At 38.4% G+C, this 15,000-nt stretch overlaps 1 protein-coding gene across 3 annotated transcripts in view; it reads right to left on the bottom strand.

Moving 5' to 3' along the window:
- Nucleotides 1–15,000, bottom strand: part of LOC117943461 (cadherin-22-like) — a 165,037-nt gene that overhangs the window by 139,937 nt on the left and 10,100 nt on the right. Inside the window, exons 1-2 of one of the 3 annotated variants that reach the window (XM_034869607.1) lie at nt 9,576–9,805; nt 7,815–7,884 (exon numbers count right to left, since the gene is read on the bottom strand). The exons of 1 other annotated variant lie outside the window; for it this stretch is intronic. The gene's annotated coding sequence lies outside the window, so the exon portion shown is untranslated. Of the gene's footprint in view, nt 1–7,814; nt 7,885–9,575; nt 9,806–15,000 lie in introns of those variants that run through there. One more of the 3 variants, XM_034869608.1, reaches the window with a different exon arrangement.

The following is a 15,000-nucleotide window of genomic DNA, read 5'->3' as shown; positions in this document are numbered from 1 at the left end:
AATACATACTGTATATTATAATGTATATATTAGGTGATAAGATTATTTATGAATCGATCAGGCATGGTAAAACGGTGTGCAGTATACAGGTATCAATAACATCTCTGATTCCAACAACTCCACATTGCTACACTCTCATCATGTGCTCTCCATCAGTTTCACTTTGGTGTGTTAGTGGTGAAATTTTGTAAACCGGTCTGGTGCAGTGTTTTGCTTCTTATCAAACCGGTTAGTTTTACATTGGCCCAAGACTATGTGTTATCGTTATCTGTTGTCTGTCAATGTTCAATGCCAATGTCCTACAGTGAATGTGGATGGTAGCTAGAGTACTATTATGTAGCTTAAAGCACTTGGTTAACGTTAGCGACAGAATGTGGTTAGGGTTCAAAAAGCCATCCTTAAGTGTTGGTCCGAGGTGAGATGTGATCTTCCGTTACTAGGAAGAAACTGACATGCTGACAGCTCATTCACTACACCAACCTTCACACCCTCACTTGGCTGCCTAAAGGGCACGCTACTTCCTGCGTTGGCAGGGAGCGCTGCTGTTGGTCATAAATTTTGTGCTTCAGAATCTAAATGGACTGCTTAATTTCTTTTCAGTTAGTAATGAGAAATGTATCCACTTTTGTGTTCAATATCAATATCCATATAGAACAGTCACACGTTTACTTTTTTGAAAGTACAAGCAGTTAGACAAAGAAGAATAAGGTAGATTTTTATTTCTTCTTTCTTATTTTTTGGTGTTGCTAGCTTAAAATACTGACAGCATCACTAACACAGGTAAGCTGCATTGCCAAGGCATTTATTATTGCTCATGACTAATGAGGATGAACACATAGCATCAGATGGGATTGTGCCACTAAATCTAATGGAAACAAACTGAGTGCAAATCTACTAATTGCACTTGGGAGCAATCCTTTGTTGCAAAGATTTGCATAAAAACAAGCAAAGTTGTACCCACAATACTCACTAGATGTATACTGTACATAGCTGTACATAGACATAGCCTTTAAGAAAACCTGACAATTTGCATCGATAAACAAGATCACTGCACATTATTTTCCTAAGTAAAAACGCAATAATCTTGAGAATGAGAAACTCACAAACCTGTTCCAATTACCGAGGGTTAGGAAGGGGGACAACGTTTTGTTTTGCCTAGTTCCTATTTTGAGAGTTAATTAGTTGAATGTATTCACACCATTCTCTTGAATGTGTCATGCATTTGGAAACAGTTTTTTTTAAACCAGTTTGATCATTATTCTTGTTCAAAGGCTGGAACTAAATGTGTGTTCTTTTCACCTGGGGGTCTTTGGTGTCTATGCCGCTCGAAAACGTTCTGAAGGTCATTCTGTTGCCAAAACAGACTATGTATTCAGACACCAGTAAACAGTGCAGCCTTCCTGTGGTCATTTGTCAAGAGTAATTGTGGAGACTAACATCAAACAGCAAAAACACTCTCAAGTTTATGCAAATTAACCACATGAGAATTAGGAAAGTGTTTATATTTTGAATCCAGCTAGATGCATAAATAAATTAACACAAGCGTGAACACACCCACACACACACACACACCCAAACACACACACACACACACACACACACACACACACACACACACACACACACACACACACGGTGTGCATATGCACATTGTTTGAGACACATGGTGTATTTGAAGGAATGGAACACACTTTTATTTGTCAGTCTGCCACTGTAAGCTGGATCATCATGTCATTTGGTGATTAGGCTTTTGTGGACTAACTGTTTCAGAAGCAGAAGACTTTACCCATGCACCCAGGGAAAAGACCTGTTTTGCCAGTTCAAGTCTCTCCCGCCTAAGAGTGTTTAGAAAACACTGTGTGGAAGTGTTGAAGATGCATCATTTTCTCACAACAAGGGTTCCCATGATAGCTCTGCCTTGAGTAGCTATTAATGCCCTTTCTTGCTCAGTGGTTTGTCAAATGCATTAATCAGACATGGAGAGGAGAGGAGAGGAGAGGAGAGGAGAGGAGAGGAGAGGAGAGGAGAGGAGAGGAGAGGAGAGGAGAGGAGAAACATGTCCATATTCTTTTATGTTTTTATGACTGATAATCCTTGGCCAAAGCAGATATTTGAGCACCTGGTTACCACCACTGTAATCCTTTATGCCTTGTTCTGAACACTGACCTCTCAACGACGACAAAATTGCTTGAAAATGACTTTCCCTGGTTCTATGTAACACAATTTTTCCCTCATCATTATCTAAATCTGCTAGAAAAAGAAGCACACTCCTTTCAAAGTTGATTGGTACACTGATTGCTTTTCCTCTTTTCTTTTTCTCACAGCCTTTTGTGTTACAGTTGCGGCTGCATATCTGCTTAGAGTATGAGAGCCTTTCAACACTTAGAAGAAAGTTTAAATTAAAGGCACTTTTCTGTAGACTCCTGCATACATATTATGCATATTATTGCATATCATTGCATATTTATGTGAAAATGCATAGCTAGTGACAAGCTCAATGGAGTGACACTAAGGATTTGTTGAAAAATTGAGTGCAGTAGTGCCAGCGGGATTATATTTCATAGTGTGCACAAAAACCACCAACCCACTAGTATGTAGGTTCTCACACGAGTCTATACACAGTCTACTAAGCCAGCAAACAAGAGAGAGTGATTAATGTATTGTTGGCGCTAGCGTTACCGATACAAACCATAAAAAAAACGCATTTTAAATACCAGCCAACAGGCCGGATTTACACAATCCTCATTGCAGCTCTCACAGTAGCTCATATTTGCAGAGTGTCAAATACACCACACACAGCCAGCTCCACACACAGAAACATCTTCACGCACACATTCTTACATATTATCCATACTTTCACACATGGTCAAAAATGTGTAGCCATATCTTCAGTGAATTTCAACAAAACTAAAATATCTAAATACGCCATTGAGGGCCAAACAGGCAAAGTTTTGTCAGACATGCTTTCTGGGTAAAATAAAACAATGTCTAGTGCGCTGTACTTTGGATTTGGCATTAGCAGGTTTATGAGAGCACTCAAAGCAGTGCTAAACAAATGTGTCGCAAGCCTCGCAGAAAACAGCACTCTCACTCAACAGCCCCGGTAACAACCCCCCCCCCCCTCCAGAACTCCCCCCTGTACAAAATCAATTTGAAAAGAATGTACGCACGGTGCATACAGGATTATAGCTGCTGGTGCTACTGATTGAGTGCCACTGGCAAGCTTCCCAAAAAACTGTTTCAGAAAATACATTCTAAAAAACCTTACACATTTGGCAAGACAGCACAGACAAATAAGGACAAGTTCCCCTGATGACTCAAGTTCTTACTTACTGCCTTGGAAATATAAAGCATAAACAAATGTTTATCTTTCTACATTAATTTTCAAACTATTACATCTGAAATCATGATTTCACAAGTGCTAAATTGTAAAGGACTAAATAATTAGGCCTAACACAGATAATCAAACACACAGCATCCACAGCACACCTGCATGAATTACTACCATGTGCCTTTTGACTGTTGATTGCAATGTCAAATTATGCGGAAACAAGCTAATAGTTATACAATGAGCAAATCCAGGACATTTGACTTAAATTAGCAATGATGCAAGATCACAGAAAACGCTACACATTAATAAGGAGTTTTCAGGGAGAACAGGAGGGGCTGCCCATGGGATGTGTCGAGTTGAAGGAGATAAAGACGCAACCCACAAACTCAACATCTCTGTGGGTAATTACAAGGGACTTCAGGGGATCTTTGTCTGCGGGAAATGAGTTGTGCGTCATGTACGAACCAAAACAGTCTCTGGATTCATTAGAGTCCATATCTAAACAGGGAATAATAAAGCACTATTAGTGTAGTTGTGCGATGGCTAGGCTTTCGCTGATTTTATACAATTACTCAAGGAAAACCAGACATGCACAAACAAGGCAGTAATGACCTGTTACACAAGTTATCAAGGGAAAATGTATCTAAAGGGGGTTTCCTAGTGAGGGTTTTTTTCAGCTCTGTAACAACAAGAGCAGGGAAATAATTCAAAGAAGATGGCCTCTCTTATGAAATTCAGTTTGTTTTTATTTCATGAAGCCATTGAACACTTTACTGTATATCATGCAGATATGTTTGCAATTGTGCACAGACATATTTTTAATATATAGGTCACACAGGATATTTGTGCAAGTAAGACTTGCAAGACTTGCTCTGACAGCACTGAAGCTGATTTTATATCATACTAATGCTGGTGTATACAAGGCAATCAGTCCCTTGTTGGGTATTTAGAACTTGGCTTCAATACAGTGTCACCTTCTGGCTCAGGGGCTGAATGGAGCCTTACTAACTCCCCTGCATAGCAATGACAGAGAGGACACCAGTGAGGTCTCGTTGATTTCCGTTACATATTTGTAACATCCATTCTGAAGGCTTACTGATCGTTCGGTGTAGTCGCTGAAAACACTTGCCACAAGCTACACCTTTGCATACACATACAATCTTTTACCATCCCCACATTTCATTTGCTGTGTATAATATTTATAGAATACAGTTTTATCCCAGTTTGACTGAGATTGGGATCTTTGATTCAGACAAAAAAGACAGAAGGTTAATTTAAAGCCACACTAGTGCATGTGTAGACACAATGGATGTTCTGTCTCTGCACAGTGAACATTAAGCGTTTCGGAGGGTAGCAAAGCACAAATAGAAAATCAAAATATTCAGTGGATTACTCTGATGAAATTTAAAGTGAAAGTTTATGTTTTACTTGTATTATTTATAAAATAAGTTGTTGTGCAAGGTGATCCACAAAGAAAAGCTTGTGTATTGCAATAAAAAAAGCATGTGGCTTTATGATAACCCTTATATGGACTATAAGTGAATATAAAAGAAGGCGCAAAGAGCAGTGATGACGAAAGAAATAAAAAAAGAAAGAACCAGCATACCAAAGCACAGGAAAGGGGTTGTTGCAACAGCTACTGTGCGGACAGCTTTCAAGCAAGAGACACTGGAGTAAGAAGAGAGGTCATTCCCTTTCTTCCTCTTCACCCCTCTTTCTTTTCCTTTCTGATCTGACCCTCACCATCAACCCCACAACTCCCCTCCACCTTCCCCACCTTTACCTGAGCCTCACATTTCCCAAGGGGTGTTAAACTCACTGCCACTGTTTGATTTAGGCAGGTCGGGTGTCAGTGTTCACTACAAGCCCATGGTGAACCATGAATAATGGATCTGCCACAGGTCTGAGTCCCCGTGGGACTCCCAGCTGCCCCCTCCCCTCACTCCTGCTGTGACTGGAATAGTCAATGTCCCATTAACAACCAATGATTCATAACGATTCTCACTGCCAGTGCACGGAAACAGGAAATGTGAAAGAGAGCTTGCTGATGGGAGGCAGATGGTGGAGCCTGATCTATGCATTTTACTTGTTGTTTGCATTCTTAAAAAAACTATCAGAGAATTACTAAAAAAATATATCCAGTTTAAGGCCATTAGTCATATGGCCTTGGTGAAGGAGGCAAGGAAGCTACTTTTTTTTTCTTCTCTTGAGGTAATAATCTGGGCAATGGACTTCAAAGAATACGCAACAGTTTTTTAAGCTTTTCATGTACATGTGTTATGATAGTTGCTTGAAGGATTTCAAGACTTCTAGCTTCACTGTTATCCAGGTCATAAATCTCAAAGTCCTACCTCAAGCTTCAAAAGTCCATGTAGCTTGTTTATATAATCTTTTGTTGATCCTGTCCCTCAAAGTTCTGCAGTATGGAACAAATGTGTGAGGGCTCTACATTTACAGTGGAATGTACTTGAGTTTTATGATTCATGTTGAATGACCCTGATAAAAAAAATTTTGAAGAAAAAGTAAGTGTGCTCTACAAAAACATGTTGATATTGTCAATTGATGTGCAAATGAATACACTTTTAGGTCCCAGAGAATGACTGTAATTAACAGTGTAAGTGCATGATGGAGTGTGGAGTATGCCATGTCTCTGTATAGAATAGTGGAATTAACACATTCCCATGAAACTCGTGTTACAGCAGCAGCCATAATCAGCCAAGATCATACAAAGATCATATGAAGGTGAATGTGTTTGTGTGAATGTGTGATATAAAACACATATTTGCAAGGCACTGATTATTTGATGTAGTTTCTATTACTCTTTATAGGGTTAACTATAATTTAAAAACAGTACTTTGAATTGAAAGGGTTTGGAAATGAGATTATGTACTGTATGTCAATTGGTTCTCAGCTACACTGGAGTAAAATAAAATGATAAAAATAAAATGAATAAAACTCATATTTAACAACAATTTCCCAACAATGCAAAGCTACACAGTATACTTCAGTGCTTATATATAGTGTCATATAAAATCAGTCATATAGTAAACAGTTGTAAAGATGCACCACTAGAATGACATCATACTGCAATTACACTTCCACTTGGACCCAACAGATTATCTTCAGAAGCAACATGATCAATCTCATCACAGACACAGGATATTTACTAAGGTGATGGGAAAAGAATTTATACTAATCTGCTGCAACTATAACAGCCTGCAGGTGACATAACATTGAACTCTAATTTAACCTTCCACTCCCTTACTCTCTTTTTCATCAGTCCACTTTTCTCCAAATCTGCCACCTCCACCTCTTAAATGAACCAGGGGATAGTTCATCCATCACACTTCCTTTTCTTCATACTCCAAAATTGAAGGAACAGAAATCCATTTAGTTATTTCTAGAAAGTTAAGATGAATTTAACCATCTGTTGTGGTGAGCCACTGGTTTTAATATCTGTTACATGTTTATTTCTTTAGGGGTTTCAGTACAATCCAGTCTCTGAAGCCCAGGGTGTAAGGACAGAAGACAGGAAGGCTGGCAAGATGTGTTCATGGGAATGCATGTTCCCACACACACACACACACACACACACACACACACACAAAGGAGCAGGTCCCAGAGCCTACCCGTACTATCACCAGTGCATTCTTACAACCACAAACAAACACAAATAACAACAAGTTATTCTGGGGTTCTATCTTGCTAGTAATGGTGAGCTTATTCAAAGGACTATGACAGGTGCATTCACTGTTGTCATTCAGACTGACAAATCAGTCCCTGTGGACTCTTAAGCCTTACAGCCATCACAAAAACCCAGACCCCCCCCCCCCCACACACACACACACACACACACACACACACACACACAGAAGGTTTCTTTGTTTTTGCATCAAACACACTCACACACACACAGAGTTGAGAATCCATTACTGAAACCTTATATAAAGCCTACAATGCCACATAATCCCCCAATACGTATGCAGGTAAGAGAGCAAATACTCACATAGCTGGAATCTGTCTGTCAAATGGCATCCCCACTAGTTACAGGGCAATGGAAGAGTTTTGTGGGATAATGGGCATAAATGATGCTGCTTTACTCAGTTTTGAGCTTGGGAACCAATTCAGACAAATATGCTTTTTGAAGTCTATGTAGCCCTAAGTAGGTGGCCAATACAATTTTGAATGTAGTTGATTCGGTAGGGGCGGTTTCACTTCCAGTTCATATACGTTTTAAAAACAAAGAGCATGGGTTTTTCTGTTAGGCCGAAGGTCCAGTAGACAACATTTCATTCAAAGGCATCTCATGTTTCCTAATTACTATTGCATAGCTGGTACAGGAGGAGTCAACAGCATACTTAAAAAACACATACATGGCACATACATGCTAGCACAACATAGTGGGAGCTCAGAGTTGAAATCAATTCCTCTAATACAAATTACAAGTGAAGGTGTGCGGTCTGCTTTCAATAACTGTACTTACAGATGGGAATCAGCATTGACAGTCAAGTGCTTTGTCCAATCATGATCAGATGAGCAAGGAGCTTAGGAGCCTAGGAGGAGAAGATTCAGCAGGGATATGTGTTAGCTCTGCTTTCCTAAACGCTTAACAAATGAAAACAGATTAGCTGGTTGCAAAACCCATTTACCATGTTTTGCTAATAAAATGCCTTGTAATTATAATAGCAGTACGGCTGAATTGTTAAAAAGTCTGATAAATGAACAGCAAACTGGATGGTTGGAAAGACTTAATACACAGATGAAAAAGTGGTCTGGGCAACTAATAGACTGATGGCTGGTTCGTAATCTCACCTTTCTTCTCCTACCTCTTTAATGTCCTTGGCTGGAGAAGAAAACTGAATGGTTCAGAAACTGACTGGTTGGGTTAAAAATCTGCTGCTGTAAGATTGTGGGGCATGCTAAACTACAAACTGTCATGATAAATGATGGCCATACATGTTTTAGTGCCAAATGTTCTTATCAATACAAGCTAAAGGAGGTCTGAGTATAAATGCCCTGTTTATCAGTTCTATTACAGGCCTTCCAGAGGCATCAAGCGAGGGCAATAAATACACAGGTACTGTAGAGTTACAGTGCAATACTTCACCTCACTTGATAGATCTCTAATAAACAGTGCATCCCTCACAAAAAAAGAATGATGCTATTTCAATGTCTTCTAGAGTACAGTGTCTCACATACCAAATATCACCACAAGAGCCTGACGCCGCTGCATAAATATAATTTATACCTCTTTATGTCCTCTTCTTTATATTTAACACGCCTGTGTTTTAAATGGCAAGTCTCTACCTACATTTGCAAGTGATAAATTATGAATAATTAAAGGGAAAATGAAAAAGAGCAATGTGAACTGAAATATTTATTAGAGAATTTTCTTTACTGTAAACAGATTAAAAATTAGCAGTAGCCCACTGCATGTGATGTAACTGTAGTGGTAACTCAACATCGCTTAATTCAAATAAAACAATATAGCAAATAAGTGATATAAAGAAAGCAACGGATACTGATTCAATAATTAATCCATCATAGTGGCAAACTAAACATTTTGACTGAGACATTGACTTCCGAGGCCGTAACAACAACCTATCACACACCTTTTAAACAACTCTATGGACAATTTCATATTTTGTTCAAGGTTAAACTGTCTTAATGAAATTACGTCTCCACCAATAATCCAAATATGGTTGCACCACAGGCAAAAAAATATTAATTGTAATGCAAAGAATACTCACTGTCTCAAGAAAACACCCCCACTTTGGGCTGATAGAGATATTCCTCAAAACCCATCGCACAACAAATACGTTGCTTCAATTTCAGTTTGTATGGTTTGAACATGTTTTCATCCCTAACGTTAACGTTACCTCAAAAAAGATTTCTTAGCATTTTCCAATCATGTTAGCTCGCAAGAAGCAGAAGCTAACATAGCCTATAAACAACATACTGTATGGACACAAACAACCATAATACAACTTAGAATTACTATACATTGAGGGCTAACTTAATTTACAATAGATAAACAATGCATGCTCTTTGCACATTATAAGTAGGCTATTGGTCAGAACAACAAACATCCCCAAAATTACCTTGGCCAACTCCTAGCTGTTAGCTAGTACGTATTAGCTACTACGGTTAGCTAACATTATGGTTGCTAGTTTCAGCATCCATATAAACATAGACAGCACTTATTTTTACACTACTACATTAGTTAGATTGGAGAAGACCTTACTCAGCAGGAAACTGCTCTTTTATTCCTGTTGACACTGGTTGCTTTCTTTGATTTATCTTTGATTCAGCAGCACTGACAGCTGGTTGCTGACATGAAAGCTACGAGTGAAGCTGTGTAAAAAAAATAGTGGGGCTTGACATTTCATGTTGTGAGTTTAAGACTGTCTTATAGCCCACTGCCTGTACTGTGTCTTTTAATATTACAGTATTTTGCCATAGTGAATATGATTGATTAGCTAGCTAGCCTAATATTAGCTGCTGATTGTAGCTAACTTAGTTAGCAGAGCTTAGTTTGACAGACGTGATGCTTTTTAAATTGTTAGCCACACAAAGCCCTGGTTATTGTTAGCTGGCTTGGTGTGCTAGGTTTGAGAATGGACAACTTGACTTCAAGTTTACAGCAGAAAAATAGTTGGCTAAGGCTACTTCTCTGTCACTACTGGGATGGTAATAAAGTACATAAAGATTGTTATAACCCCCTCAAAATTATGGTTATATTAAAGTACAGGTAGGCCTTCACATGTTTGTTTTGTATTTCAGAAATACAGGTCTGAATCAATATCAGTTACAGTAGTTGATATATAAAAGTACTGTGTGTGTTTGTCTCTTTTAACAAAAGCCTATGCTGGTGCTTTTTTATTTAAGAGAAGAAGAAAACAGCCTATTAACGGTTTGACTGGCTACTCATAGGTATAGGCTACTACTGAATCCTGCCAAGGTCTCTCTTTTCTGCTGCTATAAAGAAAAACATTGCAGATGTATCTATTTTGACATTGAGTGTCATTGTAGGAGTGAATTAGGAGGTACATAGAAAATAGTTTAGACACTGAGAGCTTAGTGATTGAAAAGAGAGGAGATGATAACGCGAAAAGGACCACTGCAGCGATTAATATCATTTGACGGTAAATCCAGGTTTTCCAATCATAGACGTAGCTTGGAGCAAAAGCGGTGCTGCAACTGGGACGGCTTCACAATCTAGCTCAGAAGTATTGTTTTGTCTCTTGGGTATTATCTTACAGTACAAAGCCCATTATGCCATAGAAACAAAGATGAGACACAGGCCCTGAACTGTAGCAACTCCAGTGTGCACACACGTGTGCATGCACACACGCAGGCACACACACAGGTTTAATCTTTAGAAAGATATGTATCATCAGTAAATCCCAGCGTGTCCCCGGATTACTATTTGTGCATGCAGCTGTGCACCATTAAAAACAGATGTGACATCTTCATATCATAAATTCTCTAAGACAGATAATGTGAGTACAGCAAAATCAGCAATGTGTAAACAATACATAAAAAAGGCCAAACACGTGCACCGCATAACCCGCTGAAGCTTGTAATTTCTTGTTGATGTTCAGTGAATTTAGCTGGTACAGTCATCACTGGTGCTGTCGGTGGCATATGCACTTGCTCATTTGGATGGGACCATGGTCTCCTATAATTTTGGTGAATGAGCACTCATGTTGTAATATAAATACATGCGCTGTGCACAAAATTGCAGATCACACTGCCGTTCTGCAATTAAGATTTAACTGGAACCACTTTGGTAAGATTGTGTCAGTCACTCGCTTCTCTACTTTCCAGACAACCACCATCCAGTTCAAGAGGCCTTTGACAATATGACCCCCCCCCCCCCCCCCCCCCCCCCCCCCACACACACACACACACACACACACTCTTTCTCTCTCTTTAATTAATTAACTCTAGAGCTTTTCAGATAACTAGTGTTTTTACATCACCTTATGTGAATACAGTTGAAGTAGCATGCACTATGGAGTCCTAAAGACTACTGAGGCTGTGTTGTTCCCAGTAAGGGAGTATCCCTGCTTAAAATGACACAACCACAACAACTGTTTCAATATATTTCAAATCAGACTACCATAAATCTTTATCTAGAAGCCCAACTTATCTATGTTTTAGAGTCTAGTCAACACTACTCCACAGCTCAGCCTCAGCTCACTGAAGAGGGAAATTTCCAAACCTTCTTGGGAGATCTGCTTTGTAACCTCACTAACTTTGTTGGCTGAGCCTCTGAGAGATTTAAGGTTTTGGAGGATTGCAAATCTAGGAAGAGACATACTCTTGAGGGTGTCATGCAGTACATGATCCAATCTGATACTGAAATTGTTGTCTGTTTTTTCCTCCTTTCTGGTTTGCTTTTATAGCTTCTAACAATAGAGTGATGCATTGTTTGGATGACCCTGAGTCTCAAAATCTCTTTTTAGTTTCCACCCAATTTTATAGTTAGTTTAGAGTAGTCAACCTGCAAAGTTAGCTACCTTGATTACCCAACATCACCCCTGAAATAGTCTTTATTTTGTTAATCATGTCTTGGATTATTGTTCATAAATGTTTTTTTTTTCCATGGCTGTGCTTTCTAGATGCTCTTAATTATACTATTTTTTCTTATTTGCATATTTGAGAAAAGGTAAGACTAAGTACAAGAAAGTAAAAACAAATGCTCCCCAGAGCAGCTATAATGTTGGTGTTTGAACTTCTCCAGCATCATTTCTACAATAAAATGTGAAATGTTCTTTCAATTGAAAATTGGGTTCTTAGCATATTTTTTCCCCCAAAACTGCAGAAAGTCCCAAAGCACGCTATTCTATGGAGATTGGGAATATATTAAACAGTCTCACAAACACACTATAAGAGCACACGTTTGTTCTTTCCATCTTCCAAAGTTACCCACTTCTTCCACGTCATTGCCTCTCTTCCTTCTGTTTTTTTCCCATGAACAATAGAATTAGTTTACTGATTTATAGTCAGTCCATTTTCCTATTTCATGCATGTCTTCTTATACTTTCTCTACATATTGCACTCCTTCCTTTTTCTGCATGGTAAAAACCGTCAACTCAATTATTTATTTATGTCCTTAATAAATGTCAAATAACTAGAGAGAGTAAATTTCATTAGAATGGCTGACAAGTGCCACTCTACAAGTTCAGGTTTTAAAAGACAAGTGCTCTTTGGCTCTGAGATAACATAATGAGATAAAGAAGATAGATGTTAGACTTGTACTCAGCATTGTTATCAATAAGTCATAACCAAAGTGTGCCTGTTTACATTTTGTGTACATTTTGAGCTTATTTGCTTTTAAGAAGTGCACACACAAAGTTATCTAACTTTACATTTTCAGTTGTGAAAGTCAGAAGGAGGAGGAAAACCTGCAGTGGTTAACTGAAAGCAGAAATTATGAGCCATGTTCTTTAACCAGGGCTTAAATTGGACAGTGGAATAAACCTCAATAGGTCATCACTATTACTCAAAATGGCACCTCAGTGGTCAGTAAAGCAGACAAATGGTGGTTTAGGAGCAGCGCTGAGGCTGTTTGAAATGTTGCAGGTTGTTGCATGAGACCAAAAGAACCAAGAGAAAGAAGCACAAACATCATCCATCCATTCATTTGAAACAGGTTATACTGGAGCCTATCCCAGCATGCATTAGGCTACCAGATAAAGACGTGCATACCTACAGGGAACTTCATGGTTTCCTTCGTCTAACCTGGATGTCTTTGGCGTGTGGGAAGAAAATGGAGCACTAGTTGGGAACCCACACACATATGGAGAGAACATGTCAAATAACTGTGATTAAACTTGTCTTGATGTAAGGCCACATTTCTAACCACTGAGTCACTGTGAACTACAGATCCAGACAAAGGGAGAATTGAAAAATAAATATGAAACAAGGAGACAAAAAGAGACTGAGTGCACAAGAACAAAATATAGATTGTGACAAAGAATACAGAGCCAGACAGATCGTAGACATCACCCAAAGGGAAAAGCTGTGTTCTCTGTTCAGTGTTGATATAGAACAGGTAACTATAGACAGAATTTTCAAATGTAGGAGCAGAGCATATTATCCTAAAACCCTTGATTGAATTAAGGCAAAACTAGTATACACAAATATCCAGTTCCAGTCACTTAAATGCAAAGACTGCCAAAATATCCTACATGACACATCAATTTTTTTTTTACATTGTCACTGCAGACACCAAAGCACAATAGAGCATTGGGGTACCCTTAAATTAATGACACTTGAGTTTTATACAACTTTCTAATTGTTGGTTTCTAAGGGAGCCATAAGGATTATGTAAAAGTTTCACAACTCCTTAACAATACAACTTGTTGTCACATCGGGTACATATCCGGGGTTTCAATATGAGGTATTGTTGAGATTATGCTTTTCCTATTGAAAAGAAAAATGAGTTATAACTCAGCATTATCAGCTATTTGTCTAAGAGTTGAGCTGAATGCTTTGTTGTCCAGCACAGATATCTTAATTTATGAATTCCTAACCATAATCTGTGATTTAGAGTGAAAACTCAAGCAGACTGACCCCAGTGCATATTGGTATGCTATCACAGTAAAGGTCTGTAAATGATCACTCATTTGTTTTAAAATTAAGAGTCATAGAGTATTGAGGACTGTGGAAATTTTTCTTGCATACCTATCTGAATCGCTTTTGCTTTTGAAAGCGCTTTTGCACATGTCTTTTCTATGGCAGGTGAGTCTGAAAAGGCAAGGGTTACCAGCAATATTTGTTAAAGAAGAAATAATCTTACTGAAAATGAAAAGAAGGCACTCACAGAATCAATCAATGACAAAGAAGTGGATTAAACCTGCTGATACAGGTGGGGGAATCTGTATCCAAGACAACTAAATAAAAGGCAGAAATGATATCCCAACTCTCCAATAAAAAGTTCTACAAACGATTAAAATCTGAGCCGAGCAGCAATTACCAAAAAGAAGTGTGAATCTATTTGGAAAGGGCCAAAGAAAACAGTTGAATCTTGAAATCTCAGTTTGATTTTCCATATTGCCAGTATCCAGTCCGTTCTGTTTTTAAACATTACTAAAAGTACATAAGTCTTTGACTGATCTACCTGGCCGTACTATAGTGGTTCCAAACGACTCTTTACTGGAGCCTTTGTCTGAGTTTGTGGATTCCTTCATAAAACCCCACATACAAACTTTACCAGCATATATAAAATATACCACATATTTCGTAAATAGATCTTGCCTCTTACAGATTTACCCGATAAAGTTTTTTTTAGTAACTTTGGACAGTCTGTACTTCAACAACGGTCTGGAAACTTTGGAATTCTATTTAAGAGATCGGGATAATTCCGCCTTTTCACCTGATGAGCTATTGATAGACTTGGCAGCTCTGGTAATGAAAAAAAAATTACATAATGTTCAATGTTGACTATTATGTACAGGTATATGGCACTAGTATGGGGTCAATATCTACTCCTAACTATGCCAGTTTATTTATTGGATTTATTGAAAGAAGTTATGTCTTGAATTCTGATAAAAAATATACATCTGCCTAGAATATTGAAATGGTATACAGTGGGTACGGAAAGTATTCAGACCCCTTTAAATTTTTCACTCTTTGTTTCATTGCAGCCTTTTTCCAAA

Source organism: Etheostoma cragini, chromosome 4 (genome assembly GCF_013103735.1).
Source record: "Etheostoma cragini isolate CJK2018 chromosome 4, CSU_Ecrag_1.0, whole genome shotgun sequence".
Lineage (NCBI taxonomy): Eukaryota > Metazoa > Chordata > Actinopteri > Perciformes > Percidae > Etheostoma > Etheostoma cragini.
Note: the sequence above shows the minus strand (reverse complement) of the source record. Positions and strands in the feature narration are given on the sequence as shown.